At 49.9% G+C, this 11,312-nt stretch overlaps 1 protein-coding gene across 3 annotated transcripts in view; it reads right to left on the bottom strand.

Annotated features, from left to right (window-relative positions):
* The window catches only part of LOC142263437 (uncharacterized), a 60,605-nt gene extending 53,796 nt beyond the window's left edge, over positions 1-6,809 (bottom strand). For all 3 annotated transcript variants that reach the window (XM_075332221.1, XM_075332220.1, XM_075332218.1), the window contains exon 1: positions 6,714-6,809. The gene's annotated coding sequence lies outside the window, so the exon portion shown is untranslated. The remainder of the gene's footprint in view (positions 1-6,713) is intronic.
* Between the last annotated feature and the right edge of the window lie 4,503 nt (positions 6,810-11,312).

An 11,312-nucleotide genomic window follows, 5' to 3' on the forward strand; every position in this document is an offset into this window, starting at 1 on the left:
ATGACGTATTGCACCAGTGCTCGGCGGTGCTGCCACAGTCGCTGTAACATGTGGAGAGTTGAATTCCAGCGTGTCGGCACATCACATTTCAGGCGATGAACCTGCAGTCCGAAAGACTTCTGGAGCGAAGCAAGTTGCTCAGCTGCGGCGGTTGAACGGCGGAAGTGAGCAGACAGTTTTCGTGCCCTGTTCAGATGGCCATCTAGGCCGGGATAGTGAGTTAAAAATTGCTGGACAACAAGGTTCAACACATGAGCCATACAAGGCACGTGTGTCACCTTGCCCAGGCAAAGGGCCGCACCCAGGTTTGCAGCATTGTCGCACACGGCCTTACCTTGCTGCAGGTTGAGTGGAGACAACCATTTATGAAACTCGGACAGCAGAGCTGCCCACAACTCAGCCGCTGTGTGACTCTTATTTCCAAGACATTTCAAGCTAAAGACCGCCTGATGCCGTTGCGCTCTGCTGCCAGCATAGTAAGTAGGTGTGTGTGATTCCTTGTGCGCAGTTACAACGCTGGTGGCCTGACCAGGCAGGCTTGGGGCGGAGGTGGAGGACCCAGAGGTGGTTGAGGAGGCAGAAGAGTTGAAGGAACTTCTACATACAGAGCATAGACGCACAAGTCATGGGGACGGCAAGACTTGTTCAGCAGACCCTTCTCCATTTATCACCATAGTTACCCAGTGCCCAGTCAGCGACATGTAACGCCCCTGTCCATACTCACTCATCCAAGTATCGGTGGTGAAATGCACTCGTTCACACACAGAGTTTCTCAAGGAAGTGGTGATGTTGTGTGCGACATGCTGGTGTAGCGCAGGCTCACCTTTCTTGGAGAAGTAGTGGCGACTGGGCATCTGGTACTGGGGCACTGCGATGGACATAAAGTCTTGAAAATCCTCTGTGACCACCAGGCGGAAAGGCAGCATTTCCGTAGCCAAGATCTTAGAGAGGGATAAAGTCAACCTCTTAGCTTTGTCATGGGTCGGAGGAAATGGCCTTTTATTTGTCCACATCTGAGGGACAGAGATCTGGCTGCTGTGTGTAGACGGTGGTGAGTAGGGTGTCCCTGGAAAAATGCAGGTTTGTAAGGAAAGTGCAGGCGTAGACATGATGTTCCCTTCATCCAACATTGGTGCTATCGATGTCTGAGAGTGCTGTACACACGCACTTGTTTCCCCTTCCAAACCAACTGACGACCTACCAAGCAAACTGCCTGTTGTGGTTACAGTAGTGGAAGGTGTGCGTGGAAAACCAGGTGAGACAGCTGTCCCCCCAGTAATAGAAGATGAAGAGCGCGCGGATATACTGGAAGGGGCAGGCGGTGGTTGGCCCGCTACGCTAGGCAGCATTGCAGCACAGTGAGCTTCCCACTGGGAATTATGCTTGGTATTCATGTGACGATTCATGGAAGAAGTTGTCAAACTGGGGAGCTTTTTGCCTCTACTTATAGATTCACGACAAATTTTACAGATCACATGATTTGGGAGATCCTTTGCAAGGTCAAAAAAGGACCAGGCTAGGCAAGGCTTAGAGGACATGCGACCTGCAGAACCACCCCAACTTGTGCTCAGAGGCAGAGTGGTGGCTGAGGATGCAGTTGTAGACGTGCTACCAGTACTCCGACTCTGTCCAGGAAGGCGCAAGGTAACTTCGTCGTCAGTTGCATCCTCCTCCACCGCCTCTGTTGACCTCCTCAAGAGCCTGACTGTGGGTTGACAGTAAGTGGGATCTAGAACTTCACCATCAAGCGTTGTGTTTGCACTCCCCTCGCCCTCAGACCTAACCTTTTCCTGCCCTGCCCGAACATTTAAGTTGTCATCCCAATCTGGTATCTGCGTCTCATCGTCATCAGTATGTTCCTCATTGTCTCCACCAACAGGTGTTACAGTTTGGGAATGAGAGCTACATTATGATCAGAAAGTTGGTCATCAGGGCCTGAATCTGAGTCACAAAGGTTCTGGGCATCACTGCAGACCATTTCCTGGTCTGTACTCACTGTAGCTTGGGAGCAGACCTCTGATTCCCAGGCTATAGTGTGACTGAACAGCTCTGCAGACTCAGCCATCTCTGGTACACCATACTGTGCAGGGCGGGTGGAGACTTGATAGCTGGGAGAAAGCAATTGTGATTAGGATGACAACTCAGAGGACTGGGTTTTTTTTGATGTGGTAGTTGAGGTGGAGGAGAGGGCACTTGTTGGAGCACTTGAGCTCCATTCAAGCATGTTCTTTTTTTGTGCATCATCTACCTTTCTTACAGTTGTTTGGGTCCATAAAAAAGGGAGCACATCGGATTGTCCACGGAAAGTAGTAGACATCTTACTTTTGCTGGAAGATGGCTTATCTTCAGCAGATGTTAATGTAGCTTTGCCACCTTCCCCACGGACACAAACTTTATTTCCTTTTTAAACACGCCTGTTCCCCTTTCCAACAGCATCTGTCCTTTTGCCACTCATTTTGTTAGCGACAAGATTAGTTATTTACAACGTGGTAGCAAAAATTGAGAGGTGGTGTAGATTTCAGAGGTGGTGTAACTTTATTGACAGCTGAAGAACCAACACTGACTATCCCTGACAATGCAGCTATGGCCCTAAAACTGGCAGCACTGTTTGCTATAAAAATAGCGTAGCAAAATGTGCATGAGGGTAGAAAGCAGAGGTGGTGAGACTTGCTTGGCACAAGTGGGACACAAAATTAGTATAGCAGCCAGTGTTTGGATGCCACTTATATTCAGCACTGTTTGCTATAAAAATAGTGTAACAAAATGTGCATCAGGGTTTAATGCAGAGGTGCTGGAAAATGCTAGGCACCGGTGGGACACAAAATTAGTATAGCAGCCACTGTTTGGATGCCACTTATATTCAGCACTGTTTGCTATAAAAATAGCGTAGCAAAATGTGCATGATGGTAGAAAGCAGAGGTGGTGGGACTTGCTTGGCACCAGTGGGACACAAAATTAGTATAGCAGCCACTGTTTGGATGCCACTTATATTCAGCACTGTTTGCTATAAAAATAGCGTAGCAAAATGTGCATGAGGGTTTAATGCAGAGGTGCTGGAAAATGCTTGGCACCAGTGGGATACAAAATTAGTAGAGCAGCCATCTTTTTGGATGCCACTTATGTCCAACACTGTTTGCTATAAAAATAGCGTGGCAAAAGTGGGCAGGTGGGTACAGTGGCCGGGTTCTCTGGGTCAGTGGACAGGAAAGGAAGCCTCACTTTCTATCCCTCCTAATGGTGAAATGCAGCAAGGAATTCCCTGAGCTTAGGTACACAGACGCTGTTATCTGAAGCTGTATACAGTGTTTCCACGGACCTGACTGTCACCTATGGCTCTGAGCCCGAGAAAATGAGGTCTGAAAAAGACTGAAATAAACTTCTGTCCCTAATCTGTAGAGCGCTGTGTGTGTAGCGTACACAGCCGGAGCGGCGCCAGGAGCTGCGTGAGCGGTGACTGTCACCTACACGCAGAAAGCAGATAATGGCGCCGTGAGGGAAAATGGCCGTATTTATAATGCAAGAACATGTGACATGGACAGCCTATGACACATGCCCTTGCTTGTCTGGCAAAAAAGACCACTTAGCTGTGTGTCTGGGATTGTCTGACATGCTGGCCCGCCCCAATGCACGCGTGCTTAGGAAAAAAAAAAAAAAAGGCGATCGCCATTATCCCAGCAGCACTGACCTAAACGTGCCGCCCCCGCACACCAAACGCTGAAATTAGATAATAGTGTGAATCACAGAGTGACTCATACTATTACAGCGAAAAGCCAGCTAGTAAATAGCTAGGCTTTTTGCTGATTGAACCGTTCTCGAACGTAACTCGAGCTATCGAGCTTTAAGCATAAAGCTCGCGTTCGATCTCGAGCACCCCCAAAATCACTCGAACATGAAATTGGCGAACCTCGAACATCGCTCAACTCTACTCTTGAGACAGTGAAATTTCAGCTGCAGCAAGGTGAGAAGCTTTGACTGCTGAGACCCCACCACTGAACCAATCTCCCATGCCCGAACAAAACACACAATTGTAGTAAACCAAATCAACTTTATTGGAGAGATAATGAAATATTTATACGAACTCTCATCTTTTGTTGGGTTGGGGTCAGTCACAGCTTAAAATTAACCGTTATAATTATCCAACCGGATATACCATTTCAAACGAGGCGTAATGCCAGGCCGGACTCCCGGCGCAATCAGCCTTCGCTTAACATCCACCATTTTCAACCATTGACCGCCACGGAGGACCAAAATTCGATAGACTGCGCTCCGACCCGCACCCATAAAAAAGAGGGCCTGCTGAATGCCATCTTGAAAGCCAATAAAATAGCTGCCTGTCTCTGATGGAGTTTTTACCACGACGGACCTCTTGGGACAGGAACAGAGCTCATCACCGAATACGAAAAGCTCGGGCGATACCGCACCGTCCATTAGTTAAGCAATAAATGAAGGCTACTATAATGCACAAAACAAGAGGAACACCACTACCGACGTGCTGAAAATCAGGGTTGGAAAACCAGCCTGTGCAGCCTCGGCAGCAGCATACATCCTAAAAGAATGCGTACCAAAACCGAAGGGGTTAGGCCGAGTAAACCAAAGACACTGACGTAAAAAGACCAAGAACTGGAACTTTTGACAGCTAGGGACTATCCTATCCTCTAGAGCAGGGGTGGGCAATTAATTTTCCCATGGGGCCGCATGAGAAATTGGGATTGGTTTAGAGGGCCGGACTAATATAATTACCTCAGTTCTACCCAATATATTACATCACTACACCCCCTCCATATACTACACCTGTAATAAACTACACCCCTATATACTACACCTGTATTATACTACACCCCCCATATACACCTGTATTATACTACACTCCCTCCATATACCTGTAATATACTACACCCCCATATACACCTGTATTATACTACACCACTACACCCCTATATACACCTGTATTATACTACACCACTATATAATACACCTCCGATATACTACATCATTACACCCCTATATACTACACCTGTAATATACTACATCACTACACCCCATATACTACACCTGTAATATAGTACACCCCCATATAGTACACCTGTAATATACTACACCTCCATATAGCACACCTGTAATATACTACATCACTACACCCCATATACTACACCTGTAATATAGTACACCCCCATATAGCACACCTGTAATATACTACACCTCCATATAGTACACCTGTAATATACTACATCACTACACCCCTATATACACCTGTAATATACACCTCCATATAGCACACCTGTAATATACTACACCTCCATATAGTACACCTGTAATATACTACCCCTCCATATAGCACACCTGTAATATACTACACCTCCATATAGCACACCTGTAATATACTACCCCTCCATATAGCACACCTGTAATATACTACAACTCCATATAGTACACCTGTAATATACTACATCACTACACCCCTATATACACCTGTAATATACTACATCACTACACCCCATATACTACACCTGTAATATAGTACACCCCCATATAGCACACCTGTAATATACTACACCTCCATATAGTACACCTGTAATATACTACATCACTACACCCCTATATACACCTGTAATATACACCTCCATATAGCACACCTGTAATATACTACACCTCCATATAGTACACCTGTAATATACTACCCCTCCATATAGCACACCTGTAATATACTACACCTCCATATAGCACACCTGTAATATACTACACCTCCATATAGTACACCTGTAATATACTACCCCTCCATATAGCACACCTGTAATATACTACAACTCCATATAGTACACCTGTAATATACTACATCACTACACCCCTATATACACCTGTAATATACATCACTACACCCCTATATACACCTGTAATATACTACATCACTACACCCCTATATACACCTGTAATATACTATATCACTACACCCCTATATACACCTGTAATATACTACATCACTACACCCCTATATACACCTGTAATATACTACACCTCCATATAGCACACCTGTAATATACTACACCTCCAGATAGCACACCTGTAATATACTACATCACTACACCCCTATATAGCACACCTGTAATATACTACACCTCCATATAGCACACCTGTAATATACTACACCTCCATATAGTACACCTGTAATATACTACATCACTAGACCCCCTATATAGCACACCTGTATTATACTACACCCCCATATGTCACACACCCTGCTCCCCATACAGCCTGCACCCCCATATCACACACACTACACCCCCATATGTCACACACCCTGCCCACATATTTCACCCTGCCTGTACCCCAACTTACCCCTCTCAAACACTCTGCACCCCTTCACATCCTTCTGTCAGTCTGCAGCTCTCATATGCCACTCACCCTGCAACTCCATCTTCCCACATATGCCACTCACCCTGCAACTCCATCTTCCCTCATATGCCACTCACCCTGCAACTCCATCTTCCCACATATGCCACTCACCCTGCAACTCCATCTTCCCTCATATGCCACTCACCCTGCAGCTCCATCTTCCCACATATGCCACTCACCCTGCAGCTCCATGTTCCCACATATGCCACTCACCCTGCAGCTCCATCTTCCCACATATGCCACTCACCCTGCAGCTCCATCTTCCCTCATATGCACTCACCCTGCAGCCCCCCTCACCCTCATGTCCCCTCTTTTCTCATTACCAGTCATCATGTGTCCACATCTCCTTCAGGATTCAGTATCTTGCTTTCTGCCCGGCATCCTGTGTCTCCTCCCACACAGTCACATGGGCGTGACATCATCGCAGGTCCTACAGTGCAGGATGAATTATTCCGTCTGTTCTGCTGCTTCTTCTCCTGCAGGGCGGGCGGGAACTTTTGAAATGACACACGCAGCGCAGTACTGACAACGTCAGAGCGCGCGCGTGTGTCACTGACAATTAGTGCCGGCAGGGAACAGAGGAAAGACTCCTGCGTTCCGCTGCCTGCACTGACTGTGCGGAGTGCGGACCTGCACAGGATCTCTCCTTGCTCGGCACGCTGCAGCCCGGCTCCACTGCACCGGCTGAAGACGGGCGGGCCGGTCACAGAAAGCAGGCGGGCCGGATGTGGCCCGCGGGCCGCCCCTTGCCCAGGTCTGCTCTAGAGGTAGGAGGAAACACCATAGCTGAGCAGCGCATGTAGTTGTTAACCAAAGAATACCTACTGGATGGATCCGTTCCTGGACTTACAAACCCAAACACGTAAACCGCCCAAAAAAACACCAGAAATGTGCTTTGCAAAACAACTGCTCGCCGATTTGACAAGCGCCAAAAAAGACCTAGCCAAAGTAAAACGCAAAAAAAAAAGAACCTATTGAGAATGGACAAACAAAATTACACGCACAAGCAATTGCCACCATGTGCTATGGACAGATCCAAAAAAACTTCATGGGAAATAAAAGCAAGCTTTGTCAGGTGGGAGGCGAAAAAAACATATTTGGAATCAATTGCAATCCCTAAGAAGGGTAACCAAAATAAAGCCAATGCACAGCTGAGCAACAGCCTCTTTATTAGGGTACCAGTCGAGCCACAGTCCCATCGCGAGAATGCCCACTGGCATCCTTATCCAGCGTATTTGATGGTGTCGCTGGCAATTTTGCGGACGAACTAAGGCACTGAGTTGCTGCATGTGCTCCGCCACAAGCGGAGCACTCATGCCTGAATTTACATAGGCCAAAGAAGCGGCAGTGGCCTTCATTAAATAACCAACACGCGCTGGGTCTACGAACGGCCACTGAGCCGGAGGTGCCAGGGTAAAGGGGGTCATAAGTCTTCTGAGCCAGCATTAAACGCAGCCAAGTGTCCGTGGCTTTCACACCCCAACTCAACTGGGGTTGAAGGGCCAAACGACGCCGAAAATCCTCGTCATAACGCCATCAAGCTGATCCCCCATGTGACTTGTAGGAATTATAAATGGTGTTGAGATATATAAACATCTCAGAACAGCGCTCAGGGTGCTTCTGTCCCATGACACATCCCATAACAAAAAATGCCTGAAGCCAGTTGTTAATGGACTTAGCCACTTTTGGCCTCCTCTCGAAAGGACGATCAGATGAGCTTCGTTCCTTGTCAATTGTATGTTGATCGGGTCGTAACTAAAGACCATATATCAACATAGTTATTCGCCCATATTTTTCGGACAGTCTCCGCATCCAAATGGGATCCCAAAGGGGCAATGCCACAAAAGAAAGCGTCTCTATGAATGTCAGCACGAGGCGGGGGGTCAGACTGTGAAGGAGGTGGACCAGCTACAGAATGGTTAACTAGTTAACCCCACCCGCCTGTAAATTAGCTAACAGTGTCTGGATAGTTGCTGCCATGCCCGCACTACCCCCCAACGCCCCCAAGTATTGGTACTCACCAACATCCGGAAGGAGAGCGACAGCAGGCTCCTGAAGAGGATCAATAACCGTATCCCTCTGAGGAGGTCGGTAACGACGGCGATGATGCCCATGGGGCACAACAGACCTATTTGAGGAATACGGTGAAGTGGAAGGAGAACGGCACCTCGATGAACGGGAACGGCGGCTCCTCCGAAAGGATCTGGAGCGACGGGAAGAATGGTGGCTATGTCTGCCATGTGATCCAGCAGAGCGTCTGCGGTCAGGGCTGCAAGAGGTTGATGCCGAGGAGAACAAGGTGGAGCGGTTACCGCGCCCACGGCGGCTACGACCGCGAGCCGGGGATCCAGCAACCGTTTTTGGTGAAACAGAAGCAAATGGGGCTTGTACAGGTGGAGGCGGGGAAGACACTGCAGGGTGTACACCTGCAGAGCATCTGCGTAGGCCAGGGCTGCGAAGGGGTGATGCCGAGGAGAGCAAGGCAGAGTGGATACCGCGCCCACAGTAGCTACGACCGCGGGCCGGGGGTCCAGCAACCGCCTGGTTTAAAGCAGGAATATAAGGGGCTTGACAAGCCGGGGCAGGAGGGGCTAATAATCGAGCAGATGAGGCTCATGCAGGTGGGGGAGGGGCAGATACTGCAGGGTGCACACCTGCAGCCCCTCGCACCAAAGGTGGCATGGCGAGGGGCTGCAACTGTGCAAAGGGGCCAGGAGGGCTTATTACTGCCCCAGCACCCAGGGGTGCACCCTGCTGAATAAACTGAGAGGGGGGTAGGGGGTGTACTATGCCTGCAGATCCTCCCATAAACGAGGAGCCACAGTCATGGTGTCCCCCTGTTATTGTTAGTGACGGTGGTGGCTGTTTTAATAGCAGTTCGGAATGGCAGGGGTTAACTAATACTGGCCGCGGCTCCACACTGACACGGGGAGAATGTCTGCATGCAGCAGCCATGGCCGCAAGCTGGGAGGGGGGTGAGGAGCTGGGAGGGGGTGAGGGATCTGCATGAGTTGGTGGTACATGGGGGTTAACAGCTCCCGACCGCAGATACATGCGGCCAGGGGGACAGTCCTGGCTCACAGCCGCTGCGGTCGGGAGCTGGAAGGGAGTGAGGAGCTGGGAGGGGATAAGGGGGGAGGGATCCGCATGAGTTGGTGGTTCATGGGGGTTAACAGCTCCCGACCGCAGATACATGCAGCCAGGGGGACAGTCCTGGCTCACAGCCACTGCGGTCGGGAGCTGGGTGAAAGTGGGCGGTACTAGTCGCGAGGCACGCGCACGAGAAGTGCGCACGCCCCGTGAAGCCACAGCTACCGACCGCAGGTCCACGCTGCCAGAGGAACAGTACTGGCGTGTAGCCACTGCGGTTGGGAACCGAGGGAGGGTTTGGGGGGCTAGTCATGAGGCGCGAGCACGAGAAGTGCGCACGCCCCGCGGCATTATCGGTGTGGGGACTCAGGTGCTTCGGCGGACAGGTATGCCGAGCGGACCGCTAGCCGTCCGGGGTCACCGCCTGAGCCTCAGGAGGGACGGGACGCGGTTTATCTAAGAAAGCGGTAAGCCAGGCGTCACCATCCCTCCTGATTCTGTCCCTTATGTTAGCAGCCAAAGTGTCGGCCATCTCTCAACAGCAGCAGACTGTGTCCGGGTTGCCAACAGCAGAGCAGCGTCCAGGTCTCAGGATGAGGAGAGGCCGAATCCAGGAAGTAAGGGGAATTATATAGGGGAGCCAATAGTGAGGAAAATAGTGGGATTGGACACCATAACGGGTGCAGGGTTCGGGCATGCGAGTGGGATTTTAACCCCTTACATACAGGCAGGGCTGTATTTTGCCTTCATGCTGCCCTAGGCACTTTAAGTGGTCGCGCCCCTTAGTGACAACGTAAAACTGAGTTTTCGCACACGACATCTGTTTAAGGCAGATCTACTCTGTAGCACACTTTAAAAAGTATCAATAAGAAACTAACCCCCCCCCCCCCCCAATGGGAATCACCACAGGCACATCAAAACATAGCATGAGTATAAAATATTCCCACCACACCGTCCCCACTTTTATACTGTGACTGTGACACTGCCCCTAATAAACTAAAACACCACTCTGCCCTCCCTTATAAACCACTGTATACCCACCACACCTTCCTCGATTATGAAATATGATCTGTACATTGTGAGGAGGGAGCAGCATGATTTGAGGACAATGTCCCATGCATGCTGCCCCCTCCTCACAATGTCCCATGCATGCTGCCCCCCTCCTCACAATGTCCCCATGCATGCTGCCCCCTCCTCACAATGTCCCATGCATGCTGCCCCATCCTCACAATGTCCCATGCATGCTGCTCCCTCCTCACAATGTCCCATGCATGCTGCCCCCTCTTCACAATGTCCCATGCATGCTGCTCCCTCCTCACAATGTCCCATGCATGCTGCCCCCTCCTCACAATGTCCCATGCATGCTGCCCCCTCCTCACAATGTCCAATGCATGCTGCTCTCTCCTCACAATGTCCCATGCATGCTGCCCCCTCTTCACAATGTCCCATGCATGCTGCCCCCTCCTCACAATGTCCCATGCATGCTGCCCCCTCCTCACAATGTCTCATGCATGCTGCTCCCTCCTCACAATGTCTCATGTATGCTGCTCCCCGCCTCACAATGTCCCATGCATGCTGCTCCCTCCTCACAATGTCCCATGCATGCTGCTCCCTCCTCACAATGTCTCATGCTTGATGCTCCCTCCTCACAATGTCCCATGCATGCTGCTCCCTCCTCACAATGTCCCATGCATGCTGCTCCCTCCTCACAATGTCTCATGCATGCTGCTCCCTCCTCACAATGTCTCATGCATGCTGCTCCCACCTCACAATGTCCCATGCATGCTGCTCCCTCCTCACAATGTCCCATGCATGCTGCTCCCTCCTCACAA

The sequence above is a fragment of the Anomaloglossus baeobatrachus genome, unplaced genomic scaffold, assembly GCF_048569485.1.
Source record: "Anomaloglossus baeobatrachus isolate aAnoBae1 unplaced genomic scaffold, aAnoBae1.hap1 Scaffold_258, whole genome shotgun sequence".
Lineage (NCBI taxonomy): Eukaryota > Metazoa > Chordata > Amphibia > Anura > Aromobatidae > Anomaloglossus > Anomaloglossus baeobatrachus.